The sequence below is a fragment of the Pan troglodytes genome, chromosome 14 (assembly GCF_028858775.2).
Source record: "Pan troglodytes isolate AG18354 chromosome 14, NHGRI_mPanTro3-v2.0_pri, whole genome shotgun sequence".
NCBI lineage: Eukaryota > Metazoa > Chordata > Mammalia > Primates > Hominidae > Pan > Pan troglodytes.
Window position 1 is genome coordinate 32,565,135 of NC_072412.2, and position 26,446 is coordinate 32,591,580.

At 37.8% G+C, this 26,446-nt stretch overlaps 1 protein-coding gene across 3 annotated transcripts in view; it reads right to left on the reverse strand.

Moving 5' to 3' along the window:
* The window catches only part of STARD13 (StAR related lipid transfer domain containing 13), a 575,282-nt gene that overhangs the window by 312,087 nt on the left and 236,749 nt on the right, over positions 1 to 26,446 (reverse strand). The window lies entirely within an intron of this gene.

The window sequence follows — 26,446 nt, forward strand, 5'->3', positions numbered from 1 at the left end:
ATGTAAAAGGGTAAATTCACCAAGAGGATACAGTAATATTAAATGCATATGGGTCAAAAAGCAGAGTTTCAAAATATGTGAAGCAAACATTGATAGAACAAAAAGGAAAAATAGACAAATCTACAATTATAACTGGAGTTAAACACTTTCTCAACAACTGATGGAACAAGAGGACAGAAAATACACATGAATATAGAAGAACTCAACAGCACCATCAATTAATAGCATATAATTAACATTTATAGAACACTTCACTCAACCACAGCAGAATAGACCTCATCCTGGGCTGTAAAACAAACTGTGGCAAATTTAAAACAATTGAAATAAAACAAAATGTTTTCTCTGACCACAATGTAATTAAACTAGAAATTAATAGCAGATAGGTAACGGTAAAATCTCCAAACACTTGGAAACTAAACAACACACTTCTAAATAATCTATGGCTCAAGGGGAAGGCTCAGGAAAAGTTTTAAAACATACATTAAATAGAATGAGAAAAAATGCAATATATCAAAATTTGTGGGACATAGCTAAAGCCATGAGGGAAACTTGTAACACTAAATGCATACATTAGAAATGAGGAAAAGTTTCAAATCAATAATGTAAGATCCTACCTCAAGAATCTAGGGAAAAAAAGCAAAATAAATTGGAGGCAAGCAGAAAGAAAGAAATAATAAAGACAAGAGCAGAAGTTGATGGAATTGAAAATAGAAAAACAATAAAGAAAACCAATGAAACAAAGAGTTGGTTCTTTAAAATTGACAAACATTAAAATTAAAAACTTTTGCTCTGTGAACCTCATGTGAAAAGGATGAAAAGCTACAGAGAGGGAGGCCATATTTCCAAACCACATAGCCAACAAAGGACTGGTATCTAGAGTATAACAGAACTCAAAACTCAAAAGTAAAAATATACAAACAAACAAACAAACAAACAAACAAAATCCCACAATCCAACTAGAAAATAGGCAAAGGAAATGAGCAGACATTTCACTGAAGAGGATGTACAGAAAGAAAATAAGCACATGAGGCCAGGTGCGGTGGCTCATGCCTGTAATCCCAGCACTTTGGGAGGTCGAGGCAGGCAGATCACCTGAGGACAGGAGTTCGAGACCAGCCTGGCTAATACGGTAAAACCCCCATCTCCACCAAAAATACAATAATTAGCTGAACATAGTGGCACACACCCATAATCCCAGCTACTCGGGAGGCTGAGGCAGGAGAATCGCTTGAACCTGGGAGGCAGAGGTTGCAGTGAGCCAGGATTGAACCACTGCACTCCAGCCTCAGGGACAGAGTGAGATTCCCTCTCAAAAAAAAAAAAAAAAAAAAAAAGTAAAAAAAAGGAAACACATAAGATGCTCAATAGCATTGTCCATAGGAAAAGGCATATTAAAACCAAAATGAGATATTATAGGACACCTATTAAAATGGCTGAAGTTTAAAAATAGAGAAGACACTAAATTCTGACTACGATGCAGAGAAACTATATCCCTCTGACATTGCTAGTAGGAATGTAAAATGGTACAGTCAATCTGGTAGACACTTCAGAAATTTCTTCCAGCAATTGTTTTCCTGTGCATTTATCACACAGAAAAACTTATGTTCACACAAAAACCTCTACACGAATATTTATAGCAGCTTTATTGATGATAGTCCCACTGTAAACAACTTGGATGTCCTTCAATGGGTGAATGGTTGAGCAAACTTTGGTGAGTCCACATCACGGAATACTATTCAGCTATAAAAGGAAACGAGCTAGTGATACAGGCAGCAACCTAGATGAACCTCTAGAGAATTAGGCTGAAGGGAAAAAGCCAATCTTAAAATGTTACATATTGTATGTTTCATTTATATATCATTTTTGAAAAGAAAAAATTACAGAAAGAAAAGAATTAGTAGTTGCCAGAAGTTAAGGACAGGTGGGGGTGGGAGGGAAGTGGATGTGACTACGGAAAACAGAACAGGAGGATCCTTGTGGTGATGAAAATGTTCTCTATCTTGACTGTGTCAGTGTCGATATCCTAGTTGTGATACTGTACTATATAGTTCTGCAAAACATTATCAATGGGAGAAAATGGCTAAAGGGATATAGAATTATTAGGATCAATATTATTAATCCTGTCATATTAGAAAACATTTTATAGTAATACACATAGCATGCTTCCATTTCATCAAGAGCAAACAACAAAGCAGCCAACCTCTAGATATGAATCGTTGGGGTAGAATGTCTGTAGAGACGGTTGCCAGTAAGCCCCCCGCTTCCCTCTTTTTCTGTAATTTGTTACATGGCAATAGACACCTGAGACATATTTGTATGTATATCAATGTTTATAAAACAGATGATTGTGAATAAAAACATACCTGTCGCCGGGCATGGTGGCTCACACCTGTAATCCCAGCACTTTGGGAGGCCGAGGCGGGCGGATCACGAGGTCAGGAGATCGAGACCATCCTGGCTAACATGGTGAAACCCCGTCTGTACTAAAAATACAAAAAATTAGCCGGGCGTGGTGGCGGGCGCCTGTAGTCCCGGCTACTCAGGAGGCTGAGGCAGGAGAATGGCGTGAACCCGGGAGGCGGAGCTTGCAGTGAGCTGAGATTGAGCCACTGCACTCCAGCCTGGGCGACAGAGCGAGACTCCGTCTCAAAAATAAATAAGTAAATAAATAAATACCTGTCAAGCATGGTTGCTGGGCAGTGGCAGTAGGAGTAAGAGGGAAATGATAAACTTATAATTTATATATCTTTATATTGTTTTACTGGTTTCTACAAGTATATATTATTCCATAATTCTTAGGACATCAATTAAAGAAAAATTTTACTAGGAAATGAAGATGTTCTTTTTTTTGTTGTTAAACACGAGCTTTGAAAAAGTGTCTTCCTCTCATTTCATTTTTATGTCTGTCTTTTGCTGCAGCGGTCCGCAGACCTCAATTTCAGATCGTTGTGTATAATGCTGGTTTCATAAACACCTTTATAAATCAGTTTTAAAAATAAAGGCCGAAAGCTTATACATTCAGAGTGCCTCTGGATTTGCAACTAAAACATCCTTAATCTTCTTTAAATAAGCTATAAAAACTAAGCGAGAGATAGTCATTAAGAAAATTGATTTAAAAATATTCTTACTAACGCAATCTGTAAGATAGATTAGAAAAGTGCATTAGCTCACATAACATTTTATCAGCCTGTAAAATTTTCCCTAGCTTTCTCTGCTCTTAACAGTGCTATAGCAATGATAAATCTCCAGGAAATTTATCAGAAGAATAAGAAAATGATCATGTTTTTGCTGTGGGTTGCAGTTTTCATTTGTATTACCTTTCGTATTTATTGAATCCTTGATTTCTTTAAGATATTTCTGAATTTCTCATAGGACCTGAAACTCCTGGCCAAGGCCATTTTCATTAATTCGGTTCAACAGATTTATATCCATAGTGTGTACTATGTGCTAGATACTATGCCAGGTGTTTGAAGAAAGAAAATGGGAAAATTAAAAAGAAAAGAAAAAGCAGAGGAACTATCAATCACTAGATATCAATCTAGTAAGAAAAGTAAAACATTTTCAAAAACTATATAATGTGCTGATGGTAAAGCCACAAAGACTAGACAGTAGATTCCATTTGAGCTAGTTGTAAGGGTGGTAAGATTGAGTAGGAGTTTGGCAGGCAAATGAGATAAGGAACTGTATTCCAGATAGACTGGAAGTGTGCAGAATAACAAGGAAGTATAGAAGAGCATAATGTGATTGAGGAAGAAAATGTAGTTGGTGAGGATGTAATCTGTAGTTTCTGATGGACAGGGAGTAGAAACGACAAGAACACAGGCTATTTTAAAATTAAATCACAGGTTCTTTTTCAACAAGAGTGTCATTTCAATAGGGGGAAAATGGTATTTTTAAGTGATGTTGGAACTAGATATTCACACGCAAAAGATTAGTCAGATTCCTTCTCTAGACCATATACAAAAATTAATTCCAAGTGGACTGCAGACCTAAATGTAAATGCTAAAACTACAAGACTCTTAGAAGAAAACAAAGGAATAAATATCTATGATCTTGGGTTTAGTTAGGCAAAGCCTTCTTAGAGATGATCTAAAAAATATAAGCAACAAGATAAAAAAATAGATAAATTGGAATTTATGAACAGTTAAAAAATTTGTAATCCAAAGGACACCAACAAGAAAGTTAAAAGACAACTCTAAGAATGGAAGAAAATATTTGCAAATCATAGTATATCTGATAGGGAATTGTATACAAGACTATATAAAGAATTGCTAAACTTCAACATTTTAAAAAGACAAATAACCCAATTTTAAAATGGGCTTTAAAAAGTGACCATAAAGGAGGAATTGAACAGATATTTCTTCAAGGAAGATACATAAGTGGCCAATGGGCACACAAAAAGATGCTTGACATCATTAGTCATTAGAAAAATGCCAATCAAAACCACAATGAGATAACAATTTCATATCCACTGTGATGACTATAATAAAAAAGACAAATAATAAAAAGTGTTGGTGAAGATGTCAAGAAATTGGAACATACATACATTGCTGGTGGGAATTTAAACTGGTGCAGCCATTTTGGAAATAGTTTGGCTTTCTCTTCAAAAGGTTAAACACAGAATTACCACAGGGCCCAGCATTCCTTCTAAACTGACTGTTAGAAGGAAAACTAATGAAAGAAATTTCTTTCTTGTGGCAAGTATATACCCACAAGAAATAGAAACATGTCCACACAAAAACCAGTGGATGAATGTTCATAGCGGCATTATTCACAGTAGCCAAAAAGTGAGAACAACCCAAATGTCCACAAACTGATGAACAGATCATCTCTATGTAGTATGACCATACAATGGAATATTATTCCAGAATAAAAAAGTAAACTATGGATCCATGCTGCAACATGAATGAGGCTTGAAAATGTTATGCTGAGAGAGTAGCCAGTTGAAAAGACCACATACTGTACGATCCTGTTTATACAAAATGTTCAGAATAGGCAAATCCGTACAGACACAAAGTAGACTCATGGTTTTCAGGGACTAGGTGGTAAGATTCGGGGGGAAATGGGGATTGATTGCTAATGGGTGAGGGATTTCCTTTTTGTCCTGCTGAAAATGTTCTAATATTTATTATGGTGATAGCTGCAAAACTCTGTGAATATACTAAAAATTATTGACTTATACATTTTAAATGGGTGTATTGTAAACCGTATCTCAATAAGCCTGTTTAAAAAAATCTGTTATAGATCTTTGTCCAAGATGGCCGAATAGGAACAGCTCCAGTGTGGAGCTCCCAGTGTAATCAATGGAGAAGACGGGTGATTTCTGCATTTCCAACTGAGGTACCTGGTTCATCTCATTGGTACTGGTTGGACAGTGGGTGCAGCCCATGAAGGGTGAGCCAAAGCAGGGCAGGGCATCACCTCACCCAGGAAGTGCAAGGGGTCAGGGGATTTCCCTTTCCTAGCCAAGAGAAGCCGTGACAGACTGTACCTGGAAAAATGGGACACTTTCACCCAAATACTGTGCTTTTTCCATGGTCTTAGCAACCAGCAGATCAGGAGATTCTCTCCCATGCCTGGCTCGGCAGGTCCCATGCCCACGGAGCCTTGCTCACTGCTAGCACAGCAGTCTGAGATCAACCTGCGAGGCTGCAGCTGGGCAAGGGGAGGGGTGTCTGCCATTGCTGAGGCTTAAGTAGGTAAACAAAGCTGCCAGGGAAGCTCAAACTGGGTGGAGCCCACCGCAGCTCAGCAAGGCCTACGACCTCTATGGACTCCACCTCTGTGGGCAGGGCATAGCTGAACAAAAGGCAGTAGAAACTTCTGCAGGCTTAAACGTCCCTGTCTGACAGCTCTGAAGAGAGCAGTGGTTCTCCCAGCATGGTGTTTGAGCTCTGAGAATGGACAGACTGCCTCCTCAAGTGGGTCCCTGACCCCCGTGTAGCCAAACTGGGAGACACCTACCAGTAGGGGCCAACAGACACCTCATACAGGCAGGTGCCCCTCTGGGACGAAGTTTCCAGAGGAAGGATCAGGCTGCAATATTTGCTCTTCTGCAATATTTGCTGTTATGCAGCCTCTGCTGGTGATACCCAGGCAAACAGGGTCTGGAGTGGACCTCCAGCAAACTTCAACAGACCTGCAGCTGAGGGACCTGACTGTTAGAAGGAAAACTAACAAACAGAAAGGAATAGCATCAACATCAACAAAAAGGACATCCATAGCAAAACCCCACCTGTAGGTCACCAACATCAAAGACCAAAGGTACACAAAACCACAAAGATGGGGAGAAACCAGAGCAGAAAAGCTGAAAATTCTGAAAACCAGAGTGCTTCTTCTCCTCCAAAGGATTGCAGCTCCTAGCCAGCAAAGGAACAAAGCTAGATGGAGAATGACTTTGACGAGTGGACAGAAGTAAGCTTCAGAAGGTTGGTAATAACAAACTTGTCCAAGCTAAAGGAACATGTTCTAACCCATCGCAAGGAAGCTAAAAACCTTGAAAACAGGTTAGATGAATGGCTAACTAGAATAAACAGTGTAGAGAAGACCTTAAATGACCTGATGGAGCTGAAAACCATGGCACGAGAACTTCATGACACATGCACAAGCTTCAATAGCTGATTCAATCAAGTGGAAGAAAGGATATCAGTGATTGAAGATCAAATTAATGAAATAAAGGAAGAACACAAGTTTAGATTAAAAAAAGAGTAGAAAGAAATGAACAAAGCCTCCAAGAAATATGCGACTATGTGAAAAGACCAAATCTACATTTGATTGGTGATGGGGAGAATGGATCCAAGTTGGAAAACACTCTTTAGGATATTATCCAGGAGAACTTCCCCAACCTAGCAAGGCAGGCCAACATTCAAATTCAGGAAATACAGAGAACACCAGAAAGATACTCTTCGAGAAGAGTAACCCCAAGACACATAATTGTCAGATTCACCAAGGCTGAAATGAAGGAAAAAGTGTTAAAAGCAGCCAGAGAGAAAGGTCGGGTTACCCACAAAGGGAAGCCCATCAGACTAACAGCAGATCTCTTGGCAGAAACCCTACAAGCCAGAAGAGAGTGGGGGCCAATATCTACATTCTTAAAGAAAAGAATTTTCAACCCAGAATGTCATATCCAGCCAAACTAAGCTTCATAAGTGAAGGACAAATAAAATCTTTTACAGACAAGCAAATGCTGAGTGATTTTGTCCCCACCAGGCTTGTCTTACAAGAGCTCCTGAAGGAAGCACTAAACGTGGAAAGGAACAACCAGTACCAGCCACTGCAAAAACATGCCAAATGGTAAAGACCATTGATGCTATGAAGAAACTGCAACAATTTACGGGCAAAATAACCACCTAACATCATAATGTGAATTGAATTAACAAATAACAATATTAACCTTAAATGTAAATGGGCTAACTGCCCCAATTAAAAGACACAGACTGGCAAATTGGATAAAGAGTCAAGACCCATTACTGTGCTGTATTCCGAAGACCCATCTCATGTGCAGAGACACACATAGGCTCAAAATAAAGGGATGGAGGAAGATCTATCAAGCAAATGGGAAGCAAAAAAAAGCAGGTGTTGCAATCCTAGTCTCTGAGAAAGCAGACTTTAAACCAACAAAGATCAGAAGAGACAAAGAAGGCCATTACATAATGGTAAAAGATCAATTCAACAAGAAGAGCTAACTATCCTAAATATATATGCACCCAATACAGGAGCACCTGGATTTATAAAGCAAGTCCTTAGAGACCTACAAAGAGACTTAGACTCCCACACAATAATAATGGGAGACTTTAACACCCCACTGTCAGTATTAGACAGATCAATGAGACAGAAGGTTAACAAAGATATTCAGGACTTGAACACAGCTCTGCACCAAATGGACCTAATAGACATCTACAGAACTCTCCATCCCAAATCAACAGAATATACATTCTTCTCAGCACCACATCACACTTATTATAAAATTGACCACATAGTTGGAAGTAAAGCACTCCTCAGCAAATGTAAAAGAACAGAAATCACAACAAACTGTCTCTCAGACCACAGTGCAATTAAATTAGAACTCAGGATTAAGAATCTCACTCAAAACTGCACAACTACATGGAAACTGAACAACCTGCTCCTGAATGACTACTGGGTACATAATGAAATGAAGGCAGAAATAAAGATGTTCTTTGAAACCAATGAGAACAAAGACAAAACATACCAGATCTCTGGGACACATTTAAAGCAGTGTGTAGAGGGAAATTTATAGCACTAAATGCCCCAAGAGAAAGCAGAAAAGATCTAAAATCGACATGCTAACAACACAATTAAAAGAGCTAGAGAAGCAAGAGCAAACACATTCAAAAGCTAACAGAAGGCAAGAAATAACTAAGATCAGAGCAGAACTGAAAGAGATAGACACAAAAAACCCTTCAAAAAATCAATAAATCCAGGTTTTTTGAAAAGATCAACGAAACTGATAAACTGCTAGTAAGACTAATAAAGAAGAACAGAGAGAAGAATCAAATAGACACAATAAAAATATGATAAAGGGAATATCACCACTGATCCCACAGAAATATGAACTACCATCAGAGAATACTATAAACACCTCTACATAAATAAACTAGAACATCTAGAAGAAATGGATAAATTCCTGGACACATCCACCCTCCCAAGACTAAACCAGGAAGAAGTGGAATATCTGAGTAGACCAATAATAGGCTCTGAAATTTAGGCAATAATTAATAGCCTACCAACCAAAAAATGTCCAGGACCAGATGGATTCACAGCCGAATTCTACCAAGGTACAAAGAGGAGCTGTTACCATTCCTTCTGAAACTATTCCAATCAATAGAAAAAGAGGGAATCCTCCCTAACTCATTTTATGAGGCCATCATCATCCTGATACCACAGCCTGGCAGAGACACAACAATAAAAGAGAATTTTAGACCAATATCCCTGATGAACATGGATGCAAAAATCCTCAATAAAATACCAGCAAACCGAATCCAGCAACACATCAAAAAGCTTATCCACCACGATCAAGGTGGCTTCATCCCTGGGATGCAAGGCTGGTTCAACATATGCAAATCAATAAACATAATACATCACATAAACAGATCCAACCGCAAAAACCATATGATTATCTCAATAGATGCAGAAAAGGCCTTCGACAAAATTCAACTTCCCTTCATGCTAAAAACTCTCAATAAACTAGGTATTGATGGAACATATCTCAAAATAATAAGAACTATTTATGACAAACCCACAGCCAATATCATACTGAATGGGCAAAAACTGGAAGCATTCCCTCTGAAAACCAGCACAAGACAAGGATGCCTTCTTTCACCATTCCTATTCAACACAGTGTTAAAAGTTCTGGCCAGGGCAATCAGGAAAGAGAAAGAAATAAAGGGTATTCAATAAGAAAAAGAGGAAGTCAAACTGTCCCTGTTTGCAGATGACATGGTTGTATAATTAGAAAACCCCATCATCTCAGCCCAAAACCTCCTTAAGCTGATACGCAACTTCGGTAAAGTCTCAGGATTCAAAATCAATGTGCAAAAATCACAAGCATTCATATACACCAATAACAGACAAACAGAGAGCCAAATCATGAGTGAAGTCCCTTTCACAATTGCTACAAAGAGAATAAAATACCTAGGAATTCAACTTACAAAGGATGGGAAGGATCTCTTCAAGAACTACAAACCACTGCTCAACGAAATAAAAGAGGACACAAGCAAATGGAAGAACATTCCATGCTCATGGATAGGAAGAATCAATATCATGAAAATGGCCATACTGCCCAAGGTAATTTATAGATTCAATGCCATCCCCATCAAACTACCAATGACTTTCTTCACAGAACTGGAAAAAAATTACTTTAAAGTTCATATGGAACCAAAAAAGAGCCTGCATTGCCAAGACAATCCTAAGCCAAAAGAACAAAGCTGGAGGCATCATGCTACCTGACTTCGAACTGTACTACAAGGCTACAGTAACCAAAACAGCATGGTACTGGTACCAAAACAGAGATATAGACCAATGGAACAGAATAGAGCCCTCAGAAATAACACCACACATCTACAACCATCTGATCTTTGACAAACCTGACAAAAACAAGAAATGGGGAAAGGATACCCTATTTAATAAATGGTGCTGGGAAAACTGGCCAGCCATATGTAGAAAGCTGAAACTGGATCCCTTACTTACACTTTATACAAAAATTAATTCAAGATGAATTAAAGTCTTAAATGTTAGACCTAAAACCATAAAAACCCTAGAAGAAAACCTAGGCAATACCATTCAGGACATAGGCATGAGCAAGCACTTCATGGCTAAAACACCAAAAGCAATGGCAACAAAAGCCAAAATAGACAAATGGGATCTAATTAAACTGAAGAGCTTCTACAACAAAAGAAACTACCATCAGAGTGAACAGGCAACCTACAGAATGGGAGAAAAGTTTTGCAATCTATTCATCTGACAAAGAGCTAATATCCAGAATCTACAAAGAACTTAAACAAATTTACAAGAAAAAATCAAACAACCCCATCAAAAAGTGGGCAAAGGATATGAACAGATACTTCTCAAAAGAAGACATTTATGCAGCCAACAGACACATGAAAAAATGGTCATCATCACTGGTCATCAGAGAAATGCATATCAAAACCACAATGAGATACCATCTCACACCAGTTAGAATGGCAATCATTAAAATGTTAGGAAACAGCAGGTGCTGGAGAGGATGTGGAGAAATAGGAATGCTTTTACACTGTTGGTGGGAGTGTAAATTACTTCAACCATTGTGGAAGACAGTGTGGCGATTCCTCAATGATCTAGAACTAGAAATACCATTTGACCCAGCGATCCCATTACTGGGTATATACCCAAAGGATTATAAATCATGCTACTATAAAGACACAGGCACTCGCATGTTTATTGCAGCACTAGTCACAATAGCAAAGACTTGGAGCCAACCCAAATATTCATCAAGGATAGACCGGATTAAGAAAATGTGGCACATATACATCATGGAATACTATGCAGCCATAAAAAAGGATAAGTTCGTGTCCTTTGCAGGGACAGGGATGAACCTGGAAACCATCATTCTAAGCAAACTGTCACAAGGACAGAAAACCAAACACGGCATGTTCTCACTCATAGGTGGGAATTGAACAATGAGAACACTTGGACACAGGGCAGGGAACATCATACACTGGGGCCTGTCCGGGAGTGGCAAGCTGGGGGAGGGATAGCATTAGGAGAAATACCTAATGTAAATGATGAGTTGATGGGTGCAGCAAACAAACATGGCACATGTATACCTATGTAACAAACCTGCATGTTGTGCACATGTACCCTAGTACTTAAAGTATAATAATAATAACAAAAATAAATAAAAATCTGTAACAAAAAAAAATCTGTTATACCAAAACAACCAAAAAACAAAAAACAAAAACCCCAGACTCAGAGCCAGACTACCTAAGTTGAAATTGTGCTCTTTCATTACCCATTATAAAGTTCTGAGCTATTTAACTTCTCTCGCCAGTATCTCCATCAAATAAATGAATGATTACTTCCAGCTGAGATCTTCAGGGAAGTTTTTACAGAGGTGGAATTTGGGCTGGTCTCAAAGGCAGTGCTCTTCAGGATTGTGAGATGAAGACCTTAAAAGGGAGGAGAAACGAACTAGTACTTTGAAAACAACTATTGTGCACCAGGGTCTGTGCTAAGCATTCTGCGCACATTATTGCCCTCTGCTTTGTAGTTATGAAAAAAGGAATCCTGAAAGTGAAATCATTTAAAGTGACCAAGTAGGGGTTCAATTGCAAGATCAGGGTCTCCTGTGTCTGGCCTAAGCAACACCCGTGAAAAGAAAAGCTCAGGCAGCTGGTGGAGGAAGCAAGGTAAGGTTTCTCTGGCAGCGTCCGGGGGCAGTGAGTGGCAATTCGATTTTTTAGAATCTTTAATGGCCAGACAAATTTTCTGAATTTCATCCTGTGGGTAATGAGGAGCCATGGAAGTGCTCATCAAAAAAAGACATAGCGGTAGTGGTAGGCATGTATTTTTACATGTAGAAGTCCAATTCATCTTGTAACTTATTAGGCAGCTCAACTCTAACTTTGAGAAAACTTGCAATGTTACTCAAAATAGACATAGTCTGACAAGCTGGCCTTTGGTAAATTTTCCAGCAGAGAAAGTGGTTTGCTTCCACAATTAAAAGATGACTTTAAAAAGTGAATTAAAACTCTGTGTCTGAAAGTTTGTTACTTTGAGCTGCTGATTGTTACTGAATGAGAGACTGATTTTGATGTGAATGTTGATGCTAAGAATAGATACTTGGAGACTTTAATGAAAACTCTGAGAAGATGAACAAAAATTGTAGCCTCACTTTATGCAAGGGCTTAGTGAAAGGGAAAACCATTCAAATGGTGTATATGCGTTTATTTCATGGTGCCTTCTTTCACAAGTTGAGGAGGCATCATGAATGCCTTGCCTCTGCCTCCTATTTGGAAAGAGCTTCTTTCAAAGCCACCAAAGCATAGTGTCCAGCAAGCATCTGAAGAGCCTAGGAACTGTCAGACCTGGCATGCCGAGGTAGGCACCACATAGTTGACGGAACAGGTAGCAAATGTGTGCTCAACCCCATCCCAGGAGGGACCCCAACCTTAAGTTATGCTGCTACATTGGTGCCCTGAAGGGCCAGGGTGCTCTTTCCCTCTAAGCCAATGGTTCTCAAGGGAGATGCTACACCTTCTAGAATGTGTGCATTTGGGAAAAAATGAGGAGGTACATTTTTGTTTATTGTAATGATTGGGATCTTTCACTAGAACTTAGTGGCCAGTTGTCATATTCTGACAATCCTGAAAACCAGGACTGGACACTGAAGACGTACCCTGCATTCTACATGATTGCCAAATCTACTGCCACATTAGTTATTATCTGAGCTTCTCTGAGACTAGACCCTTATTGTATTTTACATACGGACAGAAAGCAGTTTTTACATGGTTTTAATACATACTCAATTTTCCAGCAATGGCACTACCATGGAAATGGTGGGAAGACTGCGAAGTTTGCTCATAACTTTGTGAAGAGCTGTTCACCATCACAGGACATGTTACCAAGGATGATGTCATTCATGGTATTGGGACCACCGGTTTAAGACATCTGAAGTAAACTGCATTTGTAATTACTGAAATTGTTGTTTTTACTGTGTCCAAATATATATATTCTCATTTAGCCATTATTTTAAAATGTTGACTCTGATAGTCTGTGTTTAAACCATTTATTTATTTTTGGGTTATCTAGGCTTTTCTATACTACTTCCATAAATTGTACAATTTCTCTAGAGCTTCTTGTAGTAAAGCTTCCTTTTCCTAATCCATCCTTATTTTTCTGTGGCCTATGGAAGAAAATTATCTCTAATGTCTTTACATATGAGACTAACTGTATGCACTGACGTGGTGGAATTTCAAGAATGCATATATATTTTTGGTGATGCTTTGTTTCTACCCTGTCCTATTTTATAACATGAAATTAATTATTGTGACATCATACATAAATAAAGCCCAGCTCATTTGCAAGAATATCAGACTTCCTCATTTTCTTCACATTGACAGTGACAACTTGTCTTAGCATCTAATCTTGACTTTAATTAAGGTTATTTTATTCTGCCTTCTATCACACACTTACAAGTCTGCCTGTTATTACTCATCTCCGCCCTGGTTTCATTCTAATTCCCCCTTACCTCCACTCTTTCACTTACCTGTAACTCTTCTGCCAAATCACTTCCCATATTCTTACTTTTTTAAAATCCAAAACTATTCATTATAAGCATTGGGCTATTTCATTATATCTTCTAATGTGGCCAAGCTGAGCATTATATACTAAATACATTGTCATTTAATTATAAATTATTTTTCTGTTTATTTATTATACTTGAGGCATTATATTGGTTTTTGAAAATATTTGTATTTGCTATCTGTCCATTTCCTTTCAGAAGGGTAAATAGCGTGTACTTATTTGTTTTAAAACTCTTTATGAAATATGTGTTGTATTAAGAGGTCACAGTACTCCCATTATTATGACAAAACATTCTTCGTATTTTCTATCTGAGACAATGGAATGTGTCTTACTCAAGATTACATATGAAGAATGAGTTTTGACATTTTAGATAAAGTTAGAATACCTTGGCTTCTCCTTCTATTCTCAGTTTATGAACTTGTATTCACCATTAAAATGCTTTATCATGCATGATTTGGGTACCCAGTAAATATAACTTTTAGGTAGAGGTGGTTATGAGAGCTCTGTATAGAACTAATTATTATCAATAATAACAATGCAAGTAATAGCTATTATGTATTGATCATGTGCAGGCATCAAAATTAAAAGTTTCCATTTATTATTATCTCGTTTAACACTAATAATAATTATGCCCAATAGGTGTGTTGTTATCCATATTAATAGACGAGGAAAATGAGACGTACACAGATGGGTGCCTTGCTCTTAATCACAAGGCTAGTTAAGTGACAGGGACCTAGACTCAAACTCAGGCCTCTCTATCCCAAATGCCCATATTTTCTGCCTCCAAAAAGAATGTTATTCAGTTTTGTATTAACAAATATAAAACATAAAAATAATATTTTGGATTACAGAGGATGGTAGGAGCACTTTCAATAAATCCATTAAGGAAACCAATAATCCCTACAAATATTTTAAGTCAAGAGGATTTAAGGAGGGAAAGATAATATAACCCACACTGGTGGCACGCCAGTTTTCACGAGCCATGCCATAAAGATATTCCCTTTTTTTCCACTTGAAATAAATTCACCCAATACTATTTTTCACAAGGGTCAAACCAAACAACAACTTGCGCTGTTCAAAATGGTAGCCAGTAGTTATATACAGGTATTGAGCATTAGAAATGTGGCTAGTCTGTAACATAAAAATAGACACATAGCCAGGTGTGGTGCCTCACGCCTGTAATCCCAGCACTTTGGGAGGCCGAGGTGGGCGGATCACCTGAGGTCAGGAGTTCGAGACCAGCCTGACCAACATGGAGAAACACCATCTCTACTAAAAATACAAAATTAGCGGGGCGTGGTGACGCATGCCTGTAATCCTAGCTACTCGGGAGGCAGAGGCAGGAGAATCACTTGAACCCGGGAGGCGGAGGTTGTGGTGAGCTGAGATCGTGCCACTGCACTCCAGCCTGGGCAACAACAGCGAAACTCTGTCTCAAAAAAAAAAAAAAAAAAAAAAAAAAAAAAAAAAAAAAAAAAAAAAAACAGACACATAGACCAATGGAACAGAATAGAGAACTCGGACATAAATCCATACATTTACAGCCAACTCTGCTTTGAGAAAGGCACTAGGAACATACAATGGGGAAAGATAGCCTCTTCAATGAATGGTTCTGGGAAAACTGGATATACACATGCAGAAGAATAAAACTAGACTGTTAGCTATCATTATATACACAAAATGACTTAATATGGATTAAAGACTTAAATGTAAGACCCAAAACAACAAAACTGCTAAATGAAAACATAGGGGAAATCTTCATGTCATTGGTCTATGCAAGGATTTTTTTGATAAAACCTCAAAAGCATGGGCAACAAAACAAATATAGAAATTAGATTACACCAAACTAAAAAGTTTGTGCACAGTAAAGGAAAAAGCAGAGCAAAAAGACAACACACAGAGTTAGAGAATACACTGGCAAACTATGCATCCGAGAAGACGTTAATATTAAAAATATAAAAGGAACTCGAAAAACTCAACAACAATGAAAACCCCAATTAAAAAATGGACAAAAGACGTGAACAGATATTTCTCAAAAGAAGACATACAAATGGCCAACAGACATATGAAAAAATGCTTAACATTGCTAATCATCAGAGAGGTGAAAATAAAAAAAACACAAGAAGAGATCATCTCATCCCAATTAAAATGTTTTTTATCAAAAAAACAGGCAACACATCAGTTAAAAAGCTTCTGACAGCAAAGGATACAATTAACAAAGTGAAGAGCAACCTACAGAATGGGAGAAAATACTTGCAAACTATCCCTCTGATAAGGGATTAATAACCAGAATATACAATTATTAGGAGCTTTTTAGGAGCCCAAACAACTCTATAGGAAAAAATGGAATAATCTGATCACAAAATGGGCAAAAGATTTGAATAGACATTTCTCAAAAGGAGACATGCAGATGGCAAGCAGGCATATGAAAAGGTGCTCATCCTCATTGCTCATCAGAGAAATGCATATCAAAACTACAATGAGATATCATCTCACCCTAGTTAAAATGGCTTATATCCAAAAGACAGGCAATAACAAATGCTGGCGTGAATGTGGAGAAAAGAGAACTCCTGTGCGCTGTTGATGGGAATGTAAACCAGTACAACCGCTATGGAGAACAGTTTGGAAGTTTCTCAAAAAACTAAAAATTGAGCTACCATATGATCCAGCAATCCCACTGCTGGATATAAACCCAAAAGAAAGGAAATCAGTGTATTAAAGAGATATATGCATTCCTGTGTTTGTTGCAGCACTGTTTACAATAGCTAAAATTTGGAAGCAACCTAAGTGTCCATCAACGGATGGGTAAAGAAAATGTGGTACAGGGCCGGGCGTGGTGGCTCACGCCTGTAATCCCAGCACTTTGGGAGGCCGAGGCGGGCGGATCACGAGGTCAGCAGACTGAGACCATCCTGGCTAATACGGTGAAACCCCGGTTCTACTAAAAATACAAAAAATTAGCCGGGTGTGGCGGCAGTGAGCCGAGATTGCGCCACTGCACTCCAGCCTGGGTGACAGAGCGAGACTCCGTCTCAAAAAAAAAAAAAAGAAAAGAAAAGAAAATGTGGTACATACACACAATGGAGTACTATTCAGCCATAAAAAACAATGAGATCCTGCCATTTGCAACAACATGGATGGAACTGGAGATCATTATGTTAAGTGAAATAAGCCAGGTAGAGAAAGACAAACGTTCCATGTTCTCACTTATTTGTGGGATCTAGAAATCAAAACAATTGAACTCATGGACATAGAGAGTAGAAGGATGGTTACCGGAGGCTGGCAAGGGTAGCAGGGTGCTGGCAGGGGAGGAAATGAGGATTAATGGATACAAAAAAATAGGAAGAATGAATGAGACCTACTATTTGATAGTGCCACAGGGTGTGCCATAATAACTTAATTGTATATTTATAATCAATAATAACTTAATTGTACTTTTTTTGGGGAGGGGGGGACGGAGTCTCGCTCTGTCGCCCAGGCTAGAGTGCAGTGGCGCGATCTCGGCTCACTGCAAGCTCCGCCTCCGGGGTTCAAGCGATTCTCCTGCCTCAGCCTCCCAAGTAGCTGGGACTACAGGCGCCCGCCACCACGCCTGGCTAATTTTTTGTAATTTTAGTACAGACGGGGTTTCACCATGTTAGCCAGGATGGTCTCGATCTCCTGACCTAGTGATCCACCCACCTCAGCCTTCCAAAGTACTGGGATTACAGGCGTGAGCCACTGCGCCCGGCCTTAATTGTACATTTTAAAATGAAAAGTAATTTGTTTGTAACTCAAAGGATAAATTATTGAGGGCATGGATACTCCATTCTCCATGATGTGCTTATTTCACATTGCATGCCTGTATCAAAATACCTCATGTATCTCAAAAAATATATACACATACTATGTACCCAGAAAAATCAAAAATTAAAATACATTTTTAAAAGACAGGCAACAATAACAGATGCTGGCAAGGATGTGGAGAAAGTAGAATTTGTGTATAAGGTTGGTGGAAATGTAATTTAGTACACTATGGAGAACAGCATGGAGGTTCCTCAAAAACCTAAAAATAGAGCTACCATATGATCCACCAATTCTACCACTGGATATATATCCAAAAGAATGGAAATCAACATGTTGACAAGATATCTGCAGTCCCATGTTTATTACAGCACTATTCACGTAGCCAAAATATGGAATCAACCTAAGTGCCCTTCAATGGATAAATGGATAAAGAAATGTGGTATATATACACCATGGAATATTATTCAGTCATAACAAAAATCCTGTCATTTGCAGTAACATAGATGGAACTGGAGGTCATTAGTTTAAGTGAAATAAGCCAAGCACGGAAAGAAAAATATTGCATGTTCTCACTCATGTGGGAGCTAAAAAAGTGGATCTTATGAAGACAGAATAGACTGGACATTACCAGAGGCTACAAAGGATAGAAGGGAGGTGGAGATGAAAAGAAGTTGATTAATGGGTACAAATATAGAGTCAGATAGAAGAAATAAATAAAACCTACTATTCTAGATTAGTAGGTGGCTATAGTTTACAATAATCTATTCTATATTTCAAAATAGCTAGAAGAGAACAATTTGGATATTTCTAGCATAGAGACAAGACAAATAATTAAGGTCATGGATATTCCAATTATTCTACTTGTTCTTTACAAATTATATGAATGTATTAAATTATCACATATATGTGTGTAACATGGAACTGTGTATATCTATTGTGCATAGATAAAACATCATTTAATAAAAAAATGTGGCAAGTCTGAATTAAGATGTGCTGTTAAGTGTAAAATACACCCCAGATTTTTAATACTTATTATAAAAAAGAATACAAAATTTCAATAATTTTTATTTTGATTATATGTTAAAATGATATTTTAGAGATACTGGGCTAAATAGAATGTTATTAAAATTATTTTCACCTGTTTCTTTTATTAATGAAACTTATGGATAATTTTAAATTACATATTTGGCTCACATTTGTAGCTCACATTATATTTCTATTAGATGGCACTGTTGTGGAATATATGTCTTTGAAAATAACTAGGCTTAAAATCAAATCATGGGAAAAATTTTTTTGAATATCAAAAGCAAAATATTAAGCAATACCCAATACTAGAGTGTTAGAAAATTTATTTTATTAAAGTGTTGGTCTTAGTTTTTCCTACCAGTTAATAGACGTGCAAAATTTAACACACCGTTTAAAATCTATTAACCTCAGTTTCTGTAAAATCAAGATAATAGTTATATTGCTTACCTCACAGGGTGGTCATAAATATAAATGATTATTTGATTCATTCAAAAAATATATCAAAGGTCTAACATGTGGTGGGCCAGGGATACCAAGAACATAAGTTGTTGTACCTTCCTCCATGGGGTTTACAATAGAAATTACAGAATGTTACAGGGGCAATGACGGAACCACTACAAAGTATCTTGTGACTGGCACTCTGCTTAGGGATCAAGGGAAAGTTCAGCGGAGGACTTGGCCTCTGATCCGGCCTGGTGAACCTGAATCAGAGTAAGCCAGGTAGAGAAGTCAAGGAACACCTTGTCTTCAAGTCTCTGAGGTATAGAAGAGCAGGATATGCTCAAGGAAAAATAGGGGTGATTAAGGTGCTGGGAAGTAAAGGAGGAGAGGTAGTGCCTAGTTTGCAGTGTGGATGGTCCTGGTTGGAAGGTTCTGATGCTGGGAGAGAGAGGAGAAAAGAGGACCCACAGTCACTCACGAGCTTTTCTGATGGTGCCTATATTCTAATATAATTTTGGAATCTTTCTTTTCTTCTTAGAGAAAAGATGTTAGAAAAAGTTAGAATACAAATGAACAGGATTTAATAGAATAGTATTTAATAATTAGTTTCTAGAAAAATTATGTGGAGTGATTTTTTTCAACATCTGCTCAGCTCTTTAGGTTAGACCAGTGCCTCATGAAAGGTTCCACATTCTCAACAGGACAATTGCACGGTTGCCTGGGGGAAGGGGCAGCTTCACAAAACAACCTAAGCATATAAGAAGTCATTTAAATCTACCAGTATTTCCAAAGACTGAATTAGTTGCCAGAGATTAATGTATTTCAAAGTTATCTGCTAGACTGCAGTCAGTACGATAGGTGATTTAAAATTTTCTATGGTACTATATTTATTTATATGAAAATCACAACGAAGATAATGGGGTATGAATAGTACTTTCAAGATTATATGTTTGCACATAACATACTTATAAAAGGCATTTTCAGAAGCAAAAATTATGGCTGATTTTTAATGTTTGTATTTTCTTTAATGCAACACAGATTTGCATTAATCTCTTAAAACAGAGATTGCTGTTTCAAGAACAATAAAAATAAACATTAACTAATCTCAAAATGATTAAGAAGATGTGGGCATACTATAGAATCTAAAAAAATGAAATAATGCTTTATTTTCACCATTAAATTTATATTACTTAATAAAACAATATGCCATAAATAAAAGTAGAGAGACCCATTTTTTAAACCTCAGACAGATAAAATCATGTTATTGAATAGACAATTTTTATTGTTTTCCTTTCAAATCATGGAACAAATGAGAAGATTAAAAGGATGTTTTTCAGCAAACGTCTGTTATTTACAACAAATGGCTTTGAACAACAAAATAAATTGATATTTCGGTGCTTCTGATTGAAGAAAGTATTGATTATACTAAAGGATTCTTTTAACAAGATAATATTCTTTCTCTGTTGCCAACAAAGTTCCTACTAAGTATTGTGATTACTTTCTGCTTTCTGGTCATAATCTCATCTTTTCAAGGTCTCTCATCCTCTGGAAGAACTGCTCCTATCTCCCAGAAGACCTCAAAAGGGAGAAACCAGGAACTGCTTTGTCTTTAGTTAGAATTTGTTCAGGTCTAGCTTCCTTCAAAGACTCTCTAGAAGCAACAACAGCAACAATCTCTATTACATTGGGTTCCAGAGGAAGATGTGAATCGGGCAGTTTTAAAACACAAGAAAGAATCACCAGGAATCACCTCGCAGGAGTCAACAGTGGGTCAGGGTCACATCCTCCTGCTACGTCACGTTCCGCCTTCCATCTGCGTATGCGGAGGGGCCCCTTCAGTATGACTACCATATTACATCTCTGCTAATACAGAGATCACACCTCTTGCGTTCTGTAGTTTTGTTTTTCAGAGAGCATTCTCTTGTGAACACTGAGTATTTACAAGGAACATTCAAAGGAGGGTTCATTAACTATAATCATAAAAACAATGCTTCCTTGATTTTAAAAATATGGCCTGTGTCCCTGTCATGCCCACCCTCTGAGTAACAGCAGAAATATCATAGAAAATGGCTGTGTATTTGCCCCCTCTGTGTATTTCCTTATTCTCTTCCCCCATTTGTGATGAGTTCCTTCAGGGAAGGCACTGTTTTTCTTCTATGCATTCCTTGTAATGAGTCACAATGCCCACTCAATAAATTTATGAATCCACACACAGTAGTAGAAGTTTGTGGATGGACAAGCAGTAGCAACTTAGTCAATAGTCAGCCCTCCATGATATTCTTTGGAGAGTATTTGTTTAGTGAAAGGTACACAGTCTTAGAAATCAAACAAGAGGCCAGGCGCTGTGGCTCACGCCTGTAATCCCAACTCTTTAGGACGCCGAGGCAGGTGGATCACTTGAGGTCAGGAGTTCAAGACCAGGCTGGCTAACATGGCGAAACCCCATCTCTGCTAAAAATTCAAAAATTAGCTGGGCATGGTGGTGTGCACCTGTAATCCCAGCCACTCAGGAGGCTGAGGCAGAAGAATCGCTTGAACCCAGGGGGTGGAGGTTGCAGTGAACCTAGATCATTCCACTGCACTCCAGCCTGGATGATAGAGCCGAGACTCTGTCTCAAAAAAAAAAAAAAAAGAAAGAAAAAGAAATCAAACAGAACGAGATTTAAGTTCCAACTTAGACACTTATTGAGCAAATTAACATTTTTGACCCTTACTGTTTTATACATATAAAGTGAGGACGATACTTCCAATGATATAGGGTTGTTTTGAGGACTGAATGAATATACATAAAGAATGTCAAAGTCTCATAATGCTTTCTTGGCTCATGAAAGCTCTCAGTCAATACGGATCTGTATTCCTCTAGTATCTTGGAATTACTCTCTTCAAACTGGGGTATTCGGCAATGTGCAAAGAGGGCCACAAAGTCACCAGATAAACACGAGATCTTCCTGCTGCATATACGTTTCTTGGTGGCACTTAACTTTATTAATATAACAGCTATTGTTTAGGAGTTCATTTAGTCAGCAAATGTTTTTGAGCACCTGTTGTATGGCAGCAGTCTATTGGGAGCAAGGGATAAAATAGTGAACAAGACATGGACTTTCTAGCCTATTGGAAAGGAAGAAAGGAAGGGAGGGAAGGAAAGAAGCAAGGAAGGAAGAAAGGAAACTATAAGTTCTGACAAGTGCTCTGAAGAAATAGAGATTGCAGCCATAGAAACTAGTTGGGGAAGGAGTCAACTTCTTTAGCTAGAGTGAGCAGAGAAGGATTTTTAAAACAGGTGGCATTTAGGTTTCAAGAGAAGGAGACAGCCAAGCTAAGTTATGGGACAGCAATGCTGAAGTCACCTGAAATCTTAAGGCCAAATATAAATTTCATATTTGTTAGTAGGGCAGGTTCCTTGACTTCTCTGCTACTCAAGGCTCTTCAGTAGATGTTTGGGGAACTTTGCCCGGAAGAAGTCCATGAATTCCACAGCGAGAGGTAGGAATGGTGGATAGAAAACACTCTCCTTCTCCCTATCTGTATTTAAGTTGGCAGCTTGCAAGAGCTAAAACTAAGTACTCAGAACAACTTTCAAGGGAATAAGCTGATATATCTCAACTATGGAGGGAAAGATTGTATTTTAACTAGATTTATAAAGCTCTTAAGCTTTATGTGGCACTTGCATTTCAAGATAGAGATTCCCACTAATTAAAATCAAATAAAACTAAGGTTCTTCTTGGCACACTTTGATGCTTTCTTTTTCCCTCATGTGGCTGTATTACTACAGAATGGTAATTATCTCTCTACATATATAGCCATAGGAAATCACAATTTAAAAATCTTACTAAATTACTATAAATTTCATGAAATAGTTATAAATTTACTTTTTGAAAGGCTCTGGTTTCACTGGAAAAATCTAGAGAGATAATTTAATTTAGGCAAGCTTCTTGAAGGAGGGATAATTTTATCTCACTTTATCTTTGTATTGCTAATGCCTTGCACAGTGCAAGGGACATAATAATGTTCAACAGACACTTAATTAACTAAATTGAAGTTATAATTTCATATTGGAATTGATAAAGGGTACCAAAAATCTCTTCGGCTCAGATATTTGTCACTACAATTAAATTCTAGTGAAACAGAAGAATAGGTACACTCCATATAGTACATGATTTTCTTCATAATAATTGGATTTGGCTAGTACTTTTGATTTCCTACATACTCTATACTTCTAACTCTTGTGAAATTCTGTTTCTGACAGATCCTTCTATTCTTGATAATGTGCCTAACAAAACGCCATAACACAATGAAGCTGAGAAGGTGGGAAGTAATTATAGCTCTTGGAGGAAGGTTGAATAGCTATGCCCGTGAAGTGTCTTTTGAAACTGTTCTAAGAAGAGTTGTCCCTATTGCCCTAGTGACATTACTCAGAGACAAAAATATATGATTTCTTCAGATGTGATTTTATTTTCCTTAGGTTTTAAAATTGTTTTCTAAACCAAAGAAAATTTTTTTACAATCTTTAAATGAATAGTATGTTTTGCACTAAGAATGGTACATCAATGTGAGATTCAAATATTCTTGACAGTGAAGAACACAGTAATTTGGCTTTAGTCTCCTATTGACACATTTAAAGAAATGATAATACATACAATGAAAAGAGGAATTAAAAAGCAAATTAAGTCAACCATCACTACTTGGGTTAATTTTATAGTATGTGTATATTTAGGTATATATTTACTCTTCAAAAATAAATTAATTTTTCATTCCATTAAGCAAACTATAGTATAATATATAACATTCATTTCTGTTGTGAATTTTTATCTAATAAAGGCCACAGCATAATAGGCATAAACTGGGAGGAATTATTCCACTGTTGCTACAGTAGATGTTTCTTTCATCACTAGGCTGAGATCTTTTGGTCCCAGTGGACAGCTTAAACTGCCTAGAAAAGAGTGGCATTATCTCTTAATCTGTAGTGAAAGCAATAATGACTGGCCTTTAAACCACCTTATTGTGCCTGTGCTTTTCTGCTGGAATCTCTTTTACTTTGGGTTTCACATTTTACCCCCATCAGTGACTGAGACCAGAGGAAAATGTGAATCAGGCAGTTTTGGAACACAAGAAAAAAATCACCTCACAAGGGTCAACAGTGGGTCAGGGTCATATCCTCCTACTATACGTCACGTTCCGCCTTCCATCTTTGTATATGGAGGGGCCCCTTCAGTCTGACTACCATATTCTATTAAGGGAGGAGACCACCCCTCATATTGTCTTATGCCCAATTTCTGCCTCCAAAGAAAGAAAAAGTAAAAACTAAAAGGCAGAAATGAAATCCACAAGCAGACAGCCCAGTGCCACACCCTGGGCCTGGTAGTTAAAGATTGACCCCCAACCTAATCGGTTATGTTATCTATAGATTACAGACATTGTATAGAAAAGCACTGTGAAAATCCCTATCCTGTTTTGTTCCAATCTAATTATCGGTGCATGCAGCCCCCAGTCACGTGTACCCCCTGCTTGCTCAATCGATCACGACCCTCTCACATGCACCCCCTTAGAGTTGTGAGCCCTTAAAAGGGACAGGAATTGCTCACTCAGGGAGCTCGGCTCTTGAGACAGGAGTCTGGCTGATGCCCCTGGCCGAATAAACCCCTTCCTCCTTTAACTTGGTGTCTGAGGAGTTTTGCCTGCGGCTCGTCCTGCTACATATCTCTGCTAAAACGGAGCAAAGCTCTTGGACATTCCAATCAAGAAGCAATGATGGAAAGCCAAATTAGGAACGAGGGCAGTTGACTTTACATTTTACAAACAGCAGAAAGGAATGAACATCAAAAGTTTGAATTATTAATGATTTAATTTGAAAGATGAGGTTAAAAAAGGGGGGATGACTGTAATTAAAAAACCCAGACTTATGGACTGCTTTGTATTTGCATGGAAATTGGAATTAGGCTTCTGTAATTCTCCTTTGATTTACATGTTCAGAAAAATTGTTCTCAGATATCCTTCACCAATATTTCCTTCTCCCAGAGTGCTTTCCATAAATATTTATGTGAAAATCGATTTGACTGTCTTCTAGATTTTCTGGCCTGCTTGCTTATTCGATTTTTCCCCTGCCAAAATGAAGCCCTGAATGACAGAGTGGTTAAACAGCAAAATATTCAGGCTGTAGTAGACCGAACTCTCATGCACGATACCTGAAGACCCACAGGTAAGCTCCACATCCAATCTAGGACTATTAAACCACTTCAGAGCCTCCATGGCTGAACTTCCTCACAGAGATGTAATTTATTAGAAAAGTACTTGTCATTTCCACCCAGAAGTCAACTATGGTTGTTTCTTACTTTCTTGATTGTAACTTTTACATGGTGAAAAATATTCTTTTGCTATAATAAGTTGGATATACTTATGAAATGAAGAAAATAGACCTATTATTCTAGTTATCAGATCTCCAGGGGAAATACTTTGATTGTCTAAAAGCTTCACAGGCTGCTCATTAGTGTAAATCCCCTTTTTGGTCATTTCTGAAGCGAAACACATTCTTTGCTGATGTAAATGCAGTATCAGCTCCTTTAATTCAAGTTGGAATTTCAACAAGAGAGACGAAGCACAGAGGGTTCTACTTATGTCATAATTTACTATTTGGACACATTCATATGATTTTAAAAGAGGTCTGTGCTTATTTCCCACTTAGCTGCCAGGTGGTTGAGGGTTATATATAGTTGAAGTCCCAAATATAAAAGTGGTCATGGACAAAAATTATGCATAGTTGATGCTACAAGCATTTCTCAGAATGGCAAGAACAAATTCTGCTCGGTTGTTTAGTGGGAGAGCTGATAGGTTCGGCACACTCACTAAAGACATTTTCCTGACAAAGTTCTAGCCAGTCATTTTTGCCTGGAGGCCCAGTGTAAAGGCCTCCTTGCAAATCTCCCCAAGAGCTGAAGAACAGCAGATGACTATATCCCAGAGATCCAATGCTCATCCTAAGCATAAGTGAAGCTGAGATCTTGGGTGTCTGAATAATGAACTGAAACTGGTTCTCAGCAGATTATAGAAAAATGAGTGTATAAAAATGGAAATAATGCTGGCACCAATGCAGATAAGGGTAGCATCAGACTATTGCTTTTAGAGGCATTATTTGACAAGATACTTCAAAATTGGGCTTTAAAGATATAAACTCAGAGAAAAGTGTTAACTTTCAAGTCTAGCAATACGCTATCTACAGGATATGAAGAATACATGCAGTGGAATCACATAAAGGGCTTTGAAGGGGTTCCTTTCTATGTATAAGCATGTAAATGACCGTATGAAGTGAGGACTGATACGGAGATTTCAGAATGTCTTATCCATAATGACTATTCAAATGAAAAGTACAACAACAGCTGCTAAAGAGTTGGTAAGAAGT